Consider the following 20,004-nt stretch of genomic DNA (forward strand, 5'->3'; position numbering starts at 1 on the left):
AGTGACTGTTTGTAGATTTGATGCCAATCAAGTGGACTGCTTTGTACTGGACAGTGTCAAGCTTCTTGAGTGTTGTGGGAGCTGCACTCATCCAGGCAAGTGGGGTGTATTCCATCATACCCCTAACTTGTGCCTTGTAGATGGTGGATAGGCTTTGGGAGTCAGGAGGTGAGTTACTCATTGCATGATTTCTAGCCCCTGACCTGCTCTTATAGCCACAGTATTTATATAGCTAGTCCAGTTCAGTTTCTGGTCAGTGGTAATCCCCAGGATGTTGTTAGTGGGGGATTCAGCAATGGTAATGCCATTGAACATCAAGGGGCAATGGTTAGATTCTTTCTTGTTGGAGATGGTTATTGCTTGGCAATTGTTTGGTGTGAATGTTACTTGCCACTTGTCAGCCTAAGCCTGGATATTGTCTAGGTCTTGCTGCGTTTGGACATGGGACAGCTTCAGCATCTGATGAGTTGCGAATGGTGCTGAACATTGTGCAATCATCAGCAAGCATCCCCACTTCTGACCTTTTGATGGAAGGAAGGTCACTGATGAAGCAGCTGGAGATGCTTGGGCTGAGGACACTACCTCAAGGAGCTCCTGCAGTGATGTCCTGGAGCTGAGAGGACTGACCTCCAACAACCACAACCATCTTCCTTTGTGCTAGGTACGACTCCAGCCAGTGGAGAGTTTTCCTCCTAATTCCCATTAACTCCAGTTTTGCTAGGGCTCCTTGATGCCACTGTTGGTCAAATGCTGCCCTGATGTCAAGGGCAGTCACTCTCACCTCACCTCGGGAGTTCAGCTCTTTTTGTCCATGTTTGAACCAAGGCTGTAATGAGGTCAGGAGCTGAGTGGCCCTGGTGGAACACAAACTGGGCATCAGTGAGTAGGTTATTGCTAAGCAAGTGCCGCTTGTTGAGCTCCTTGGCAGCTTTAGCAACAGAGGAAATGTGATTGTTTGTTTTTCTATTAATTCATGGGATCTGGGTGTCGCTGGCTAGGTCATCATTTATTGCCCATCCCTAATTGCCCTTGAGAAGGTGGTGGTGAACTGCCTTCTTGAACCGCTGCAGTCCATGTGGTGCAGGTACCCCTGGCTTCGTGGTAATGGTGGTGAACATGCCGGGCCATGAAATTACAGATTGTGGTTGAGTACAATTCTGCTGATAGCCCACAGCGCCTTGTGGTTGCCCAGTCTGAAATTGCTAGAACTGTTCAAATTCTATCCCATATAGCACAGTGGTAGTGCCAAACAACACAATGGAGGGTATTCTCAATGTGAAGATGGGACTTCATCTCCATAAGGGCTGTGCGGTGGTCACTCGTACCGATACTGTCATGGACAGATGCATCTGAGGCAAGCAGGTTGATGAGGATGAGGTCAAGTATGTTTTTTCCCTCTTGTTGGCTCCCTCACCATCTGCCACAGCAGCTATGTCCTTTAGGACTCTGCCAGCTTGGTCTGAGGTGCTGCTACCGAGCCACTCTTGGTGATGGACATTGAAGTCCTCCATTCAGAGTACTTTATGCACCCTTGCCACCCTTGGTGCTTCCTCCAAATGGTGTTCAACATGACGGAGTATGATTTGTCAGCTGAGGGGGAGGCAGTACGTGGTAATCAGCAGGAGGTTTCCTCGCCCATGTTTGACCTGATGCCATGTGGCTTTATGGGCTCCGGAGTCTGTCCTGCTGGTGGGACAGGACATACTCAGGGATGGTGTCTGGGGCATTGTCTGCAAAATATGTTTCTGTGAGTACGACTATGTCAGGCTGTTGCTTGACTCGTCTGTGAAACAGCTCTCCCAATTTTGGGACTAGCCCCCAGTTGTTCATTAGGTGGATTTTGCAGGGTTGATAGGGCTGAGTTTGTCGTTGTAGTTACTGATGCCTGGGTCAATACTGGCTGGTCCGACCAGTTCAATTCCTTTTAGACTTTTTAGTGGATTTATAAAACTGAGTGGATTGTCGGACCATTTAAGAGGGCTTTTAAGAGTCAACCACATTTTGGTCTGGAGTTCAATGTAGGGCAGTCCAGGTAAGGACAGCAGATTTCCTTCTATAAAGGGCATTAGTGAACCAGATGGGTTTTCATGACAATTGTTTCATGGTCACCATTATAGACTTTTAATTGCAGATTAATGTTAATTGGCCAGCCAGTGTGCAATCGCGGTCAGGGGCTGATCACGGTCAGCGTTAATTTTCCAGCCGCTCCTGGGCCTGCCAATCGCGCACACCCGCCAAGGGTAAAAATCAGGCCATAGAGTATAGCTTCCTATCTTAAATTCCTTGTCAATGCAGAGTTGGTTGAAATTGGCTGGGTGCTGGTAAGATGCTGCACTTGGCTATTAATGGTGACATAGCTAGAACACTTGCTGCCTTTCTGGAAAATGGATGGTGTGGGTGAAGATGAGAGATTCAGATTGGGCTTGGTGATGAAAACCCTGAGAGTTGAATAATCTGTCAGCATGCATTAACATAAAGGAATAATCATTGGATGAGCTTCTAGAAAGTGTCAAATGCATTTGGAACTGTATTCCAGCTCGATTACTTCAGATGTGTAAGAGGGGAGGAAATTAATGAAAACAATCAGTTGTTGATATGAAAAGGTACTTTAATAACTGCATATTACAGAAGTGCTGTAGTTTCTTACCTGCAAAATGAAAGTATCGTGTACTCAAGTTCATTAATTACCAAAGAAATTGAGTGCCCTCTAATTATGAATTTAGAAGTAATTTTGCTTTTTTTCTAATGTAACTGCAATAAGGTGCCTTAACATAAAATTCAAACAAGGAAAACCGAATGGAGCTGTGGATTGCACAATATGCTTTGGAACTTAAGTTTCATATCAGAATTGTGATAAACAAAAATTGTTTTCTGGATGTGAGAGTTGTACATGAACAGGCTTTACAAAAATTTATTTCAGGTTCTGCAGCACTAGCTTCTGATTTGAGGAAATTTGGCAGATTCACAATGATTGTTGGTTTGAACACTGGAAAACGTAACATTAATGCAATTAGGAAATTCCCTTTTCAGATTGACTACCTTGGGAGAAAGAAGAGGAAGATTCCCTGTACATTTATAAAACTGTACCTTAAGAGCAGTGGAGTAATGGCAGTATGTGCAGTGTTTATTTTCTAGAGTTGTATTTGTAGGTTGTGCAATGAAGTGCCCAAACTCACATGATGATTTTGCAGTGCATTTTGTGATACACAATTTGCAGGGAGAAAATTAGGCCACACTAAAGGCATGGTTATATCTCATTAATAATGAAAAACTATTTTAAAAGAATTCTCTTCCCAATAGTGGAAAAATCCTGCCCCATGCACCTCACCCATACAAGTTGAGTGTGTCACCCATATAAACTGGGCACATGACTAATAAACAGACCTGTCCTGCTTAGGTGGTATTTTTGTACTTGCCTAGCATGAATGATGCTAGTGCTGAAGAACAGAACTCTTCAGATTTCAGATACCCAATACAGCATCAAGAAATAGAATGGTAATGGGAACCATTTAAAATGGCGATCATCGAATCCAGGAGAAATATATCCTATTAACAGCCAAGAACAAACTAGCCAGTAATGATACACCATTGACGAATCACGAAAGGGTAAATTGAAAATAAAAGTCATGCACAGCAATTGGCTATAAAAGTGAGGACTACAAAAGGTAATACACAAAGTTTAGGAAAATAAGTAAAAGTGATATAAAAATGAACTACAAAATTAAAGTGTCAAGGAATTAAAAAATGAAATAAGGTATTCTACAGATACAAATAACAAAAGACATATGAATAGGGGCACTAAGGAATGCAAACAATAAACTCTCAGGTAATGATGGTTAAATGGCAGATACATCAAATTATTGCTTTCCCTCAGTATTTACCAGGGAAACAAACATGGTGGACATGAGGAAGAAATTAAAAAAAAGTGAAGACATTTAAGATAGAAAGTGGAGAAATAACTAATGAACTAATCAAAGTTGATGGGTAGAATTAAGAACTAGGAAAAGATTTAAAATTATGGTAGCAGTTCTGTAGAGTCCCCAGTTGGAAGTTATGAGGTGTTAGAATATATAAATGTAGAGAGTAGACAATCATGTAGCAAAGGCAGAGTGATTTTAATGGAGTGTTTTAACTTGCATGAAACTTGGGTTAAGCAGACAAGCTCCTGTCAAAAAGGTATTGAATTTTTTGTGTTCAAGCAACATGGGGATAGGCCATATTAGATTTTGTAATGGGAATGTTCCAGATTTAGTTAACATCCTAACGATGCATGAACATTCATCCAACGGTGCGCATGATATGATCAAGCTCAGTGTTGTGTTTGAAAGGGAAAAATGGAAGACTTCAAATTTAGATAAGGTTAACTTCAATATGATGAGATGGAGACTGTCCACCGAAGAGGGCAGATGGGGCTTGTAGGGGTTCTCCTTTTCCCTCAGAGACCCTCCACATACTCCATTTCATGACAGCAGATTCACAAGTGTATGGCTTGAACAGAATGACCAGCAAGACAAGTTTCTTCTGATAATTCACAATTGCTTTATTGAATTAAATAAAACGTTTTCCCGAAAAATAAAAACATGTCCCATCTCATGTGACACAGTCACATGAGGGGACATGTTTCATTAAATTTTTATAGATTTATTTATTATTTTCAAAAGCGCTTCAATGTCTCTGAGGCAGCTCCATGCCTCAAGGAGATTGAAGAGCTCTTTCGCGCCCATACGTGAAAGAGTGCTGGCCCCGACTCTCCTCTCTTCGCCCGCACAGGTAGCACTGAGCGTTACCACTTGCATATTATGCTGGGCAGGCCTTTAGTGGCCCGCCCGCGTAAAATAGCAGTGTGGAGCCGATTATGGGCGGTGGTTGCCTCTGCAACCGCTCCTGCCAAGCCCACCCGATGTGGGAAAAATTCAGGCCACAATCCCCAAGATGGCTGGTCTGTCCGGTTTTGACTGTGGGCCTGAGTCAAGGTGACCAAACTCAACTCTCCTTCCAACTGCAGCCCAAAACCTTCAGATCTGCTCTTCTTTTATGACCATTTAACTCAGATATGCCAAAACATTGTTCCACTGTCCATTTAGTTGATTCCACGTAAAGTCCAGACAAATGTCATCAGCTCCTGCTGGGATTGAAACAATACAGAGTTTTCCATGGAAGACGTACCCAGATGAATATTATCAGTTCTCATTGTATGAGCAATTCTCCTCCTGTTTGAGGTGGCACAGTAACAGCACCTGGCTCCAAAGTTAATGAGGGTTTGAATGATCCTATTCCATTCCAGTACTACTGTCTGTGGTGGTTGAATAATCCCTTGAGTGTATTGTATTGATGATATGTCCTTTGTGCCAATGTATTGGGTAATCAGACTTCTTGATTGAGTTAGTCAATATCCAAACCCTTTTGATGAGTCACTGTGTTTTCACTAAATATCCAAATTAACGCCTTACTGCAGCTTATCTTTTTGAAATTTATAGCTCCAATCATGAGGTCAAAACATGTCTGTAGGTTTGAAATTATGTTTCATAAATTTTCCAGTTGGAGGGGATTTCGATCCTATAGGCTTCTGTTTAATATCTCACCCAAAAGGTGGTATGTTTGACTGCATTGGTGTGTCAGCTTTGATTTTTGTGCTCAAGTCTGGGACTTGAACTCACAACCTACTGACTTGAGAGCAAGGCAAACGTGCTATCACTGAACCATGACTGACACTCAGCTATGATCTCATTGAAGTGGAACAGGTTTGAGGGACTGAAAGGAACAGGAATAAGCCAATCTTCCTATAGCTTCAAGAGGACAAAATCTCTAGCCTAGATAGATTGTATCAATGCATGTTAAAAGAAGGCAGGGAAGAAACTCTTTCGAGTTATCAACAGTCACAGATTGCAACTCTTTCGAGTACAATCACAGTTCTTGGTTTTCCGGGAGTGGGACATGAACCCACAACCCTCTGATTCAAAGGCGAGGGTGCTATGAACTGAGCCACAGCTGACACCAAATATGGAATGCTTCACGAATTTGCATGTCATCCTTGCGCAGGGGCGATGCTAATCTTCTCTGTATCGTTCCAATTTTAGTATATGTGCTGCCGAAGCAAGCACAGGGAAGAAGTAGCACAGGCACTCTTTATCTAGAAGTGGTAGCCCACAAGGATCCATGCTGGGACTACTGTTGTTTGCTATTAACTTAAATGATTTGGATTCAGAAATTGCAAGTACAATTTAAAATTTGCGAATGATACCATAGGGGACTGTGACAAAATTCAGGAGGGCATTAATAAACTTGCAGAATGGGTGTGTAACTGACATTTGAACTTCAATATAATTATGTGTGATGTTACATTTTGGTTGGAAAAATAAGAGGCTGTGCACATTTGGAACAGAAGAATCTGGGGTATAGATATGTGGATCATTAAAAGTAGTGATACAGGTTAAAAAGGCCATTAAAAAAAAACAAACTAAGAATTGGGGTTTATTTCCTATCAGGAAATATTGAACAGACTGAGGCTTTTTTTCTCTAGGAAAGAGAAGGCTGAGGGGGGACCCAATGGAAACCTTGAAGGTTTCGAAAGAGTTTGCTAGGGTTAATGTAAAGATGTTTCCATTTATGAGTGAGACTGGAACTAGGAGCCATCAATATAAAATAGTCTTTACACAGAGAAATGTTAGAATATCACTGGTAGAAGCGGGGGAGCCGGATAAATGCATGAGGGAGAAAGGAATGGAAGGATATGTTGATGGGGTTAGATAAAAAAGTTTGGGAGAATGTTTGTGTGAAACATAAACAGCAGCATTGATTTGTTGGCCAAATGCTTGTTTCTGTGTTGTGATACCTGAGGTCAGGTACTGCACAGTTAGATGTAGGATAAAGCTCCCTCCATTCTGTCCTAACTCAAATCTTAGATTACCTGTAACATTTCTTTCCATTTCCCATCCAAAGTGATGTCTCTGAATAAGATATTTGATAAATTAAGGAAAACTTTGTGTTTTAGAAATGAAATTGAAACTGCAAATACACATTTCAAAATAAACCCTTGCAGCCAGCAAAATAGGAGACAGTCATTTGATCAGTCTGGATTAGTTTTCAATATGTCCCAGAGATGAAAGGTCAGTGCATAATCCACTGCACTACTCTGATTTTCTAGAATGAATTTTTAAAGTGAGGTTGGTGTTCTACTGTTTGCAGCAGTTTTTGACAGGAAGCATTTCTCATGCATTGTTCATCTTCCCTGTACTTTTGTTTCCTTGTTCTGCCTTTCTGAAGTCTGGGCAATTACTGCAGCATAGCAAGTTGCAACTAACAGATTAGGGAGGATAGAAATCTCATAGGAGTGGTGCATGAATTAGATGAAAAGGACCAATATATGCAGGGACAAAATCCTCTTTCAATGACACTTGGACATTCTTATTTCTCCCATCAATATGCAATGATCCACATTCCCAGACCATGCAGTAGTGTCCAAGCTATGCCATCTGCTGTTTTTTGACTTGACTGGGATGGCTGGATTGTGTAAAATTCACAATGGAATTAAGCTTCGGTATGTGTGAACCTTCTATACCTTCACAGGGAAAATTTGCCAGATTTACCAGTTTGCAGTTCATATTTGTATGAACCAAGGGGAAACCCTCATCACCATCCTGTGGAGGACTTGAAAACTTGGAACTTGCTCTAGCTGGGAGGCTTTGCAATAGTTCAAGGTATTATAGGTAGAACCCATTTGGCTACCTGGATTTCACACATTAACCTAAATGCAGACACAAGACAAAAAGGTATTGCCTGACATACTGTTGATTTCTGATTACAAAAATATCCATCAGCCAGGGAGCACCCACAAGTCTTTTGTTATTTAGTAGTTCATGGTGACAACCATCATCCATCCCCCTTGCATCTAATTTCATATACCTCCCCAGCCAATATTGCAGGATAAATCAGGTTGTTTGCAACCTTTTTTTGTCAGCTGAGCTCATCCTCAAACCAATATCCTCTTCAAATATAAGGATTGCTTACTTCCACCCCAATTCGGTCCAACCACTGCTAAAACCTCTTTATTTGCCTTTGTCAAGTCCAGAATAGATTAAACCAAAATTCCCCATCATAGATTTTCATTCTCATATCAAACATGCATAAAAGTCTGCAGCACACATCCTGTCCCATTCTGAAATGCTACACTATGTCTTCCCCAAAGTGGCAAGTTTGATTCAAAATTGGTCCAGGCAGGAAGCAAAGGATAGTAGTCGATGGGTGTTTTTGTGATTAGTAGGCTATTTCCAGTGGGGTTCCACAAGGTTCAGTACAAGGTCCCTTGCTTTTTATTGTACATATCAATAATAATATCAGTATCAATTAGACGTCAATGTAGGAGGTATGATTAAGAAGTTTGCAGATAATACAAAAATTGGATGTGTATTTGATAATTAAGAAGAAAGCTGGGGATGGGCGGAACAGTGGCAAATGGAGATCAATCCAGAGAAGCGCAAGGTAATACATTTGGGGTAGGTTAACAAGGCAAGGGAATGCACAATAAGTGACAAGGTGCTGAGAACTGTAGAGGGATGTAGTAGCGCATGCCCACGGATCTCTGATGGTTGGGCAGTCTAGGAGCAACACTGAATACTTGCCGTTATTTGCTGAGGCATAGCATATAAGATGTTATACTTGTTAAGCCATAGCTGGAGGACGGTGTGCAGTCCTGGCCATGTAATCTGGTTTATGTAACTATATAATGATTGAATGAGTTAGGGTTGCTTCCTTTGGAACAGGGAGGCTAAGAGGAAACCAAAGTGAAGTGTATAAAATTGAGGGATGTGGATAGGAAGACCCAATGTCTCTTGGTTGAAGGGTCCACAACCAAGAGGAATTGATTTAAGATAAGAAGTAGGAAGTTTAGATGTGATTCGAGGGAAGGATTTTCACCAGAGGGTGGTGGGGATCTGGAACTCATTGCTTGAAAGGCTGGTAGAGGCAGAAACCCTCAATGTTTAAAAAGCCTGGAAATGCTTGAGATGCTTGAAATGCTGTGAACTACAGGGTAGACCAAAAGCTGAAAAGTGAGATTGGGCTGGATGGCTACTGAGCACCAAAGAAGACCATTCAGCCCATCATGTTCAGGTTGGTGTCGTATTCCTCTGACTCCTGTCTCTCTATATCCCAACACTGTTCCACCAATGGGAACACATCCTACAGCCATCTGGGTGGAACTTTAGAATTCTCTCCCAACTCCTCCAATTTGCCACCTATCTCTTTGATGTGAAAACAAGTGCTCACAGGACTTGTTCTGAGAGTGTGCTTTCACTGCTTTGTAAGAGATTTCCAGTTTTATGGAAGTCATTTCAGCTATCTTGGACTTTGTCCAATTTGCTCTGCACTTCCTTGCCGTCAGCCTTAACTGCAGCATAAGGGCATCTTATGTAACTATAACATGGACCTCTGATAAGCAACACGTGGAAGAACAACAACATAACCAGCAGAGCAATGCCAAAGCCAGTATCAGCAGCAACAGCAGCTGCCTTCTGTCCCCTGGTTGATCTGAGGACACCTTGATTGCTGTTCATGGTATGTTAATTGGTTTATGAAAGTTAAGGACATACAGGTGGAGAGTATTGATTGGTTAAATATCTTCAGGGGTAAAGCTCAGTCATAGAACATTTGACTGCAGATCAAGAAGTCCCTGGTTCATATCCTGGTTTCCCCCTCCTTAAACATAACTTCATAAATGTAAAGCTGAAATAGCTCAGATGGGAGAGCGTTAGACTGAAGATCTCGGGTATCAGCATCTCTTTGTTTTTTGAAGTTTGTTTGCTGTGGCCCAGCAGCTCTTGGGCAGAATTTTGTCGTCGGCGAGCAGGGGGCGGGGCCCGCTCACCGACACGTAAAATGAGGCAGGATGACGTCGGGCAGAACCCCCGATGTCATCCCGGCCCATTTAAATTTTCAGGAAGGCGGGCCCGCAGCAAAATCAGCTGCCAGCCCGCCGACCTGTCAATGGCCAATTGAGGCCATTGACAGGATCAATTATACAATTAAAGGAGCTGCCCGTCCAACCTTAAGGTTGGCGGGCAGGCCAGGAGTTCTGGCGGGCAATAGAAAATACATGAAACTTCATCCACTGGCGGGAGGAGGTTTCATGTAGGGTTTTTAAAAGTTTAATAAGCTTATTATGTAAATTATGAACATGTCCCATCTCATGGTGACAACCACCATCCATCCACATTGTCACATGAGGGGGACATGTTAGGGAATTTTTTTTCTTCCATTTTTCATATTTTTAACAGTGTAAGCGATCTCCCAGAGGCAGCACTTTGCCTCAGGGAGATGTGCGCTCTTTCATGCACATGCGCGAAAGAGCGCACTCTCGCTTTTGGGCAATCCCTCCCCGCCCGCACAGAAAGTGCATAGCGCTTCCCACCGGACGTCACGCTGGGCGGGCCTTAATTGGCCTGCCCACGTAAAATGGTGGCGGGGCCCGCTTCTCCGGCAGGGATCGGCTCCCCGCCTGACAGGCAGAAAATTCTGCCCCTTGTCTCTGAGTCAGAAGATTGTGTGCTCGAATCTTACTCCTGAAACTCAAGTCTCAAGTCTCAATTTGGTGTCCAGTTAGCTCAGATGATTAGAGTGAGTTGCTAATAATGTCAAGGGTTCAATCCCCGTACTGACCAATGAGATTTAACTGTCTTAACGCAAGCATGTTGCTTGCTCTGTTCAGCTGCAATCCCTAAATTGTTACTGTCACACTGTAAGACGATTTAGAATATGGACACTTTAGCACTGAACGCTCATTTTTATCAGTGTATATGGTAGCATAGTGGTGATGTTACCGGACTAGTAATCCAGAGGTCTGGATAAATGATCCAGAGACATAGATTCAAATCCCACAACGGTAGCTGGAGAAATTAACTTTCTTTTCCTGCGCTTGTCCAAGAAAATGGCAAAAATCAAGGTGTGTGTTCTGCATGGCAAGAAAAAGGAGGAGCTACTGAAATAGCTGGATGACTTCAATGTTGAATTCTCCCAGCCCCATGTTGCTAAGTGAACTGGAGGAGCTGCATCCAGGCTTTCTAAAATCCATGTCGTGTGCACGTCCATTGCAAGAATTCTGACTGTCATCAATCCGATGCAAAAAGAGAACTTGAGAAAATTCTACAAGGGAAAGAAGTACAAGCCTTTGGATTTGCGACCCAAGAAGATTCGTGCCATGCGTCAACTAAGCAAATATGAAGAGAGTTTGAATACCAAGAAACAGCAAAGGAAAGAGTGGCAATACCCCATGCGCAAATTTGCTGTAAAAGCATAAATATTCTGCCACAGAAGATGTAAAGCCCAGGACCAATCAGCAGATGGGAATTTCCTAGCTTTCCCAGTTTGCGTGAAGATGGCAGCAGCTGGAGGCGCCCATGTGATGGGTTCAATCAAGGTGGTGAAGCTGGTTTTGTCACAGAACCAGAACGAAGCCAAGCGGGAGGTGTGGGAGCTTTACCGGGCCTGGTACCAGGAGGTGCCCAACACTATACAGAAGTTCAACCTGGATATCACAGTGAAACAGGAACGAGATAAAGTACGGGAAATGTTCATGAAAAATGACCTCGTCACTGACCCCCGGATTATCGACTTGCTGTGATTAAGGGTAAAATGGATCTTGAAGGAACTATTAAAGTGTGGAAGCAGCAGGGATACATCGTGCGTTACTTACACAAAACAAACACCCTGACCCACAGATTTCCTTTCCAGGTTCTATGGAGTCATGTTGTGTAAATAATGAGGGAAAATGGCAATTGTAAAATAAATGTATTCAAAAATAACGCCCATATTGTGTTCACTTCAGCAGCACATATGTTAAAATATGAGGGATACAGAGAAGATTAGCAGACCCTTGCGTAAGGATGACATGCAAATTTCACACTGGTTCCCTGGCCCCACAAATTTGGGAGGATTTGACTGAAAACTGTCTTGCAGAAATTCCCCCCGTGCCTTTTAATTTGGCGCAGAGAGGTTTCCTGTATGGGTTACTGCTGCATATTCTTCACTTCCTCACCCTCATCAACCGTCCAGACACACCGTGGTGTTCTGTCCTGCTGTCCAGCAGTAGTGGGGGCCCCCAGTGGTGGGCTCTCTCCGTGGGAATCCTCCTGTTTTTCATTGGGGACCTGGCTTTTCTGCTCTCTGAAGGGGCTGCTCCTCAAATTTTGATTGCACTTCAGCTCCAGGCTCCTGATCTAGGGTCACCCAGGGCAGGGGGTGGTGGTGGTGGTGCGAAAAACCTCCTTGTAAGCCTGCTCCTCCGGCCATGAATGGGTCCAGGCAGCAGGCGGTTGAGGGGTCGTCTGGCCTGACTGTCTTCCCCTTTTCCATGGCTATGTCCACAGCTGGGTATCCCTGTAAAGGGAGCATGCAGTGTCCACTGGAACACTTGAGGCCTTCCGCGACCAGTGGGCACCGTGGGGGCTGGAGTGCAACATCAGCCCGGAAACACCATTTTGATTTATTTAGCTAAGGTTCCTTTTAAAGTTTTATTTCTGTTAAAGTGCCACATCAGAGGCTGATATCCCTTTCATTAGTTTATTTTATTGATCATTAGTTTTCTTAAAAGAGCATATAAAGCCCATATTGCGCTTGCTTCAGCAGCACATATGTACTAAAATTGGAATAATACAGAGTAGATTAGCCTGGCACCTGTGCAAAGATGACATGCACATTTTCTCACCTGAACTGACCCCTGTTCAAATGGAATTTCACGTTGGTTCTGCGCCCTGACACATCACTTGGGAGCCGCGAACCCACAATTTGAGCCGTCATGTGGAAATTCCTTCAGTGTCTTTTCTTTCGGCGCAGAGGGGTTTCCTGTATAGGCTGTTGCTGCACACCCTCCACTTTCTTGCCCTCATCAACCGTCTGGACATCCAGTGGTGTTCTGTCCCGCTGTCCGGCACTGGCGAGGGCCTCCAGTGGAGGGCTGTCTACGTGGGAGTCCTCCCCTTTTCCATTGGAGACCTGGCGTAGAGGTTTTTGCATGCAGCAGTCCCGTGCAATCGTAGGTTAAGATGGTTCATGGTCCAAGCAGCAGGCAGTCAAGGGGGTCGTCTCGCCCGACAGTCTGCCCCTCTATGTTTGTAGCTGGATGTCCCTGGAGAGGGCGTACGCAGTGTCCACTGGTACGCTTGAGGCCTTCAGTGAATGGGCACTGCGGGGTGGAGTGCATCATCAGCCCTGGGAACACCATTTTAATTTAGTGAGCTAAGTTTCCTTTTAAAGCTTTATTGTTGTTACATTGCCCCATCAGGGGCTGTCACCCCTCTTAATAGTGAATTTATTTGACTGATTATTGGTTTTTCTCAAAAAAGCATATAAAGCCCCTATTTTCTGTTGTCATCAACCGTCCGGGCACACTGGTATTCTGTCCTACCATTTGGAGGTGGCAGGGGCCCCTACAGTGGAGGGCTCTGTATGTGAGAGTCCTCCCCTTTACCATCGAGGATTTGGTGTGGAGCATGTTGCACACAGCAATTGATGCAATAGGAGGCTAAGATGGTTCATGGACTCCCAGGCCGCCTGTATTTTCTGCGGCCTTGAAGAGCCCATGTTCCATGTGTATGTAAGGTGTCTTCTATTATTTGAAGGGGCTGCTCAAATTTTGGTTGCACTTCAGCTCCACACTCCTGATCTTTGGTCACCTGGTGTGGAGGGATCGAGGATGGAGGAGGGCCTCTTGGTAAGCCTGCTCCTGGGCCTTGCCAAGGTGGCCATTAACAGGTCCAGGCAGCGGGTGATAAAGGGTGCCATCTGGCCCAACTGTCTGCTTTTCTTCTGTGGCCGGGTATACCTGAAGAGGGAGCACGTGATGTCCGCTGGTACACTGATGCCCACTGGTTGCAGAAGGTCTCAACATGCACTGGAGTGCATCATCAGTCCCCACATCGACATTTTAATCTGATTTGCCTGTTACAGTGTCCCTTTAAGGAACTGTCAGTTAATTAGTTAATTTGCCCATTTGTTTATTTTTATTGGCACCCAAGAGTATAAAGCCCATATGGGCGCTGTTAAGAAAGAGGCAGACATTTATAAGGTTGCATCCTGTAAACAAATCTATATTAAGTAAAAGATTGGCGTCCAATTTTCTACTTCAACTGGCTTTACAATTTGAATTTACATGGTAGCAGAGAATCATTGCCTAAAGGTGAAGATTGGAAACTTAGATTTTTTTTCAGACAGAAGATTGCAATCTGAGTTACTTTTGTAAAGAATGGCTGAAAGCAAATGTAAATTGTGAGGACATGATTACTCACTGAAGCTGAACCCTGTGACCGGTGGAAAAATGATGTGTATATGTGGACACAGGTTTTGTCCTTACCAAAGAAGAAAAAAAAAGGAATGGCCTTGGCACTGTCGCTTCCTAACAAAAGTAAAATCAGAAGCAAATTATTTTGTGACCCAGATGCTGGGCAGTTGGATACCGATGAAGGTTTAGGTCTTCTATTAAACTTAATGCATGAAATTTACAAGAAAGATCTATTAATTGCCAATGAGGCATGGTCAGACTTTGATAGATTTGAAAGACTAACAGTCATTCCATAGAGGAATATATAATGGACTTTAACAGACTGCATCAAAGATTGCAGAAATTTAATTCAGTGCTTGCATTTAAATTACTGGATTGTGCTTAAGTGTCACACATGGATAGGCTCCTGGTCTTAACTTGTGTTCGGTTCTCAGAAAAATATACCATTTTGACTCAGATGTCTACTGCTTTTAAAAAATTTCCTGGGGAAGCAGTCATTTCTAGCAGCTTTGGTGCAAATGGGAAATTCTGCAGTGTCACAAAGGATGGAGAACTCAATGATTGACTGTGGCCTTTTGAGATATAGGATGCACGCATCAGTAGAAAATAAGAGTTATAAACAAAAGAAATAAGGATGAAGGCATTTTTTAGCAGATCTGGCAGATGACAGGATTGGAGTAGTAATAATAGAAGAATGATCCCCAGAAATGCCCGGGGAGCTGTTAACGGGTGTTTCACATGTGACTCAAAATATCAGTGTGATGAATAGCCCGAGTGGAACAGCAAAGTTTCTGAAGTGACGCTACACAAATTTCGGTAGTTGAAGATGATTTTGATCAACCTGGGGGAAATACACTGGTCTTGAGAAGCTTTTATCCGGTAATGAGTGTACTAGTTGGGGATTTATTTAATTGTGCTGTGTTAGATGGTGGTTGCACCTCAACAATGAACAGATTGGCTAAAATGTGAATCAAGTAAGGATCAAATTAAGGTCGGGGAGTGTGAAAGTTCTGGTTGGTTCGAGGATGACAACACAGAGGTAGAATCCAAAGGACAACTACCTAAAGTTGGTACTCTGGTGATGTACATACCAGAAGGGTGCAGTGAATGGAGGAATGCAATTATTTTTGGGAGAGCAGGGAAAGCTACCGGCAAACTCAAACATTGGCTAAATGTCCAAGATGATGGACAAGCGGCAAGATCTGTGGATGGAAAAATAGGATGAAACAATTAAAATCAAGAAAACGCAGTGTGAGTTCTCCTAATGGATCTGGAAATGACTCTTGCACTAGGAAACAATCACGTACTGGTGACAGAAGCTCTGATCATGGAAGGGAGAGACCCTGTAGCAGTAGTCCAGAAAGGGATAGGAGAGGAGACTTGGTAGATGAAAATGGAAAATATTGTCCCTTGGCCTGTGAATCTAAAAAATAAAAAGGGTGAGTAAAAGCGCTTTAGCTGTGGAAACACTGAATGCTAATAGATAACCGTTTCCTATAGGAGAACGTACATTGGACAAAGAGTGTGACTGAGATAAGGTTAAGAATTGACCTTACCAGTGTAAAAGTGATGCTAGGAAAGAAAGATATCTCCAAGATAAAATGGGTGGACACACATCATCAATTGTCAGATTGCTTTTCAAAAAGGAATGCTTGCACAAAGAGACTATTGAAGGCCCTGAAAAGGGATGTCATGTATTATGCTGTGGTGTACAGAAGATGGGAAATTATTTTTTTCTTTTTCTCTATTGTTCGATTTGTTTTGAAATATTGTTTGTGTGATACATTTTTTGATTTAGACAGAAAAGAAGAATCTGTTAATGGTATAGTTAATTGTATTATTAAGGTTAAGGATATACAGGTTGAGGGCATTGATTAGGTATCTCAGCATATATAAAGAGAGACCTGCACAAAATTTAGTTGCACTTCAACCCTACGCTCCTGATCTTTGGTCACCCGGTGTGGGGTGTGTGGGCAGACCAGAGGATGTGGCCAAGGTGGTCACTTAACAGGTCCGGGCAGCGGGCTGTGGAGGGGTTGTTAGACCTAACTGTCCCCAGCTACGTTCGCGCTTGAGTGTCCCTGGAGAGGGAACCATGCAGTGTTCGCTGGTACATTGGAGGCCTCTGGTAGCTGGTGAGCGTTGCAGGGGCTGGAGTGCATTATGGTAATGACATTTTAATTTTTAAAGTTTCCTTTGAAAACTTGGCTTTTTGTTACAGTGCCACTTTAGTTAATTAGTTTGTGTTTGTTAATTTAGTTTTAAAAAGAGCATATAAAGAAAGACATTTAGGACACTAGGTGTTGGTTAGGGAAGAGGCAGACATTTGTAATGTTGCATTCTGTAAATCAATCTAGTATTAATTAAAAGATTTGTACCTAGTTTCCTACTTCACCAACTGGCTTTGGAATGAATTAACAATTGACAATTGTCACATGTGCAGTCTATGACTCCCTGTACCTGACGTAATCCAGCAACCGCATCTAATGTGAGAGCCTCGTTGTCTGACAGGCTTCATCAATATCAAAGTGGAATTAGCCTGTTGGGGAGAAAGACAAAGGAGTGAATCTGCAAGTTGTGTTGGTCTGGGGAGTGTTGTGCAGGAAAATGCTGGGGACGTCCGAGTGAGTGTGTTGGCAACTGACAGTGGGAGGTCATTGACATTTCTGCGGCATCTGTATCTAGGTTTGAGGGACCACATTCCTGATGCTTATTTTGTCGGCCATTTCCATCCATGCCTGCATGGTTTGAGAAGCTGAGCCTTCCTCCCATCCATGGGAACCTCTGCAGTCTCACTCAATCTCCAGCATCACCTCCAGAGAAGTCAGCAAACTGGGGGCAGTCTTCCCATGCCTTGCTCACATCCTTTCCCTTCCTGAAGCCTACAGAACCAGTGTAGGATGCAGTCATTCCAACCCCTGCTGGGGTTCCTTTAACTTATGATCCCTGTAGAGACCTATAACTTTAATAAGAAATTTGAACTTCTGGTCAAAAGCTGAAAGAATAACATCAAGATTTCATGTTTTAAAACTTTTACTGTAATAAATGTCTAAAACACTCTTGACTAAACACTATTTTTGTAGGCAACATACCTTAAACTACAGAAAGGAACATTCCCCTTTTATACTTAACACACTATCCACGGAATTGCAGTCCTTATAACTGTTAGGAATAATGTATAGCTTTTAAGTTTAATTTATATTTTGTATTTGGGTGTTAAGAAAGGTGAAACCTGGTTTTAGTTTCACTAGAGGCTTTTGTGAGTAGGGTGTCGGGAAGTCTGGGGTTCTGTTTGTAAATGTGCATTTTTAATGAGGTTTTACAAATCTTGAAGTGAAGAGATGGGTTACCAAGGGGTCAGTAGTTTAGTGTAATTTAAGAAAATATAGGTGAGAATTTTCTCCCTGTCAGGTGGGCAGTTTGGGAGCGGGCACTGAGCCGATTGCAGCCCGCGATTGGCAGCATGCCGCCATTTTGCTTGGGCGGGCCTGTTAACGCCTGTGATGCGCACCCGGAAGCACTCAGCGCTACCTGTGTGGGCGGGGGGAGGATGGAGAGTCGCAGCTTGCGCTCTTTCGCGCGTGCGCATGAGAGGGCGCAGAAATCTCCCTGAGGCACAGAGATGCCTCAGGGAGATTAATTTAACTTGAAAAATTGAAAAAAGAATTAAAATTATTCAGACATGTCTCCTCATGTGACAGTGTCACATGAGCTGGGACATGTCTATGTATTTTAATATCATTTTTCATTTAATTTATAAAGCCTTCATGAAACCTCATCCCACTCGTGGATGAGGTTTCATGAGAAATGCAAAGGCCACCTGGGCTCTTCGCCTTCCCGCCAACCTTAAGGTTGGACGGGCAGCCCAGACAATCAGTTCAATTAGGTCGTTAATGGCCTCAACAGGCCTTTGACAGTTCAGTGGGTGAGCAGCCAACTCCGGTGTGTGCCCGCCAAACTGAAGATCAGAATGATGCGCAGTGATGTCGGGATGCACACCCGACGTCACTGTGCGTCATTTTACGCATTGGCGTGCGGGGCCCGCCCCCACACGCCGAATGGAAGATTCAGGCCATAAAGTAGGAAAAGCTGTGTTTGTTGCCTAGCGACAGGGGTTCAGCTGAGTCACTGAGATCTGAGGTCCTGAGATCACTGAGAAGAATCACTGAGAGACAAGGAAATGCAGAAAGGTGGTCATTTAGTGTGCGTATACCAGAGGGCAGGCGGGTCTAATCGCTCCAAGTTCTGCAAGTCTGCTGGGGAGCTGAGTTTAGGAAACTCGTGCGTTTGCACTGAAGTTGAAGTAATAGTGAGTTCAGATTATGGTTTTTGGATGTCTTGGAGAGATATCAGAAAAGCATCTAGTAAATGCTCAGAAGTTGGCTGGAAGAAAATTGTTTGAAACTGAGCTAACCCAAGAAACCTTGGTGTTGAGACATTGGTAACTTTTCATTGGGGTTTTGTATGTAAGGGTTGCTGGGATAAAAGGAACAGTGTGAGTTTGAATCATTTTCTAGTGTCTGTATTGAAATCCTTTCAAGCTTTTTGTCTGGTGTAATACAGTTCATTTTTCTTAATAAATGTTTTATTCTTTGTGTTAACAGTATACTAGCAGACTCTTGTAAATGTGTTCAATAACTGACCTCCACGGTTTCTTAAAAAAAAAGAAAGTTAGAATCTACCACACCAAGCTTCACTCTGGGATCTGACGTCCAGTATTAACATCAACTGGAATCATAACACAGCAAATAATCCACAGTTGCTTCAAGCAGGTTCCCATATCCCCGTTTTGCTAAGCAGTAACTTCGAGTGACCACCTCCAGGCATTTCTCCTCAGTTTCCAGATAGTTTCTTAAATCCCCCGCCAACAGTAACCAACAGTAAGTCTATCCTGGTGATTCTTCCCCCGACCATGTCAGAACAAATCTCCTGGAATCTGTAGAAGGCTGCAGGATGCATTTCTTTGACTAGAAACTGTATTCCTCTCATATCCGGCTGTGGTAAATTGCAAAGTCAAGCAGCCTCTCCTGTCTGCTGACAACACAGAACTTCTGCTGTCTGTCTGTCTGTGATATTCAGTGATTTGTAAGAACGCCCGTAATCTGATTTTAAAAAATGGCTTCCTCTGCTATCTTTCTTGCATACAGGTAGAGATGCTAATTAGCTATCCTTAATCCCTACACCCTTTTATTTTGTAAGTAAATGAACAGTTTACAGTGCAACTATTTGCAACCCAATAGCCAACAGCACCTTTCTGGGACTTCAGGAGACTCAGTCTATGCATCGTAAACCCAGACACTGTTGCTGCCATTGTCTCCAAGCATAAACACCTCACACCTTCTCAGGAAAACAATCTAAGCCTTCCTTTGATCTCAAACAACCAAACTACCCAGGCTTACTGTCAGGCAGACTGCAGAACAGGTTACACGATCCCCTTCATTTTATCTTAAATTAAAGACAGTCCCAAAAAATAATAATCTTTTAAACCTCATAATGGTAACAAACTAAATCTTTCCATTGACCGGTGTGGGTCACCATTGCATCTGTGATTGGTTCGGAAACCTGAAAGTGGGATGCTAATGCCGTAGCTGAGTTACCAGGCAGGCAAAGCAGAGCCTGAAGCTGTAGTGATAGGGTTCCTCACCTTCTGCCTGCATCCACCCTCTCTGCAAGTAGGTTGGTTTGAATAAAATTCAGTGCAAAGTCCTTATTTTATTGTCACTTATGCCAACTGG

At 43.2% G+C, this 20,004-nt stretch overlaps 1 protein-coding gene, 2 non-coding genes and 2 pseudogenes across 3 annotated transcripts in view; 4 read left to right on the top strand and 1 right to left on the bottom strand.

The window, feature by feature from the left end:
- The window catches only part of nlgn1 (neuroligin 1), a 708,221-nt gene that overhangs the window by 54,730 nt on the left and 633,487 nt on the right, over window positions 1–20,004 (top strand). The window lies entirely within an intron of this gene.
- LOC144694322 (U6 spliceosomal RNA) lies at window positions 5,995–6,101 on the bottom strand. The gene has a single exon (XR_013579709.1). It is a non-coding gene; the product is annotated as a U6 spliceosomal RNA (small nuclear RNA).
- Window positions 10,905–11,294, top strand: LOC144694193 (large ribosomal subunit protein uL29 pseudogene; annotated as a pseudogene).
- Window positions 11,806–11,919, top strand: LOC144694328 (U6 spliceosomal RNA; annotated as a pseudogene).
- LOC144694330 (U6 spliceosomal RNA) lies at window positions 12,603–12,711 on the top strand. Its single transcript, XR_013579714.1, has one exon. It is a non-coding gene; the product is annotated as a U6 spliceosomal RNA (small nuclear RNA).

This window comes from Cetorhinus maximus, chromosome 19 (assembly GCF_964194155.1).
Source record: "Cetorhinus maximus chromosome 19, sCetMax3.hap1.1, whole genome shotgun sequence".
NCBI classification, from domain to species: Eukaryota; Metazoa; Chordata; class Chondrichthyes; order Lamniformes; family Cetorhinidae; genus Cetorhinus; species Cetorhinus maximus.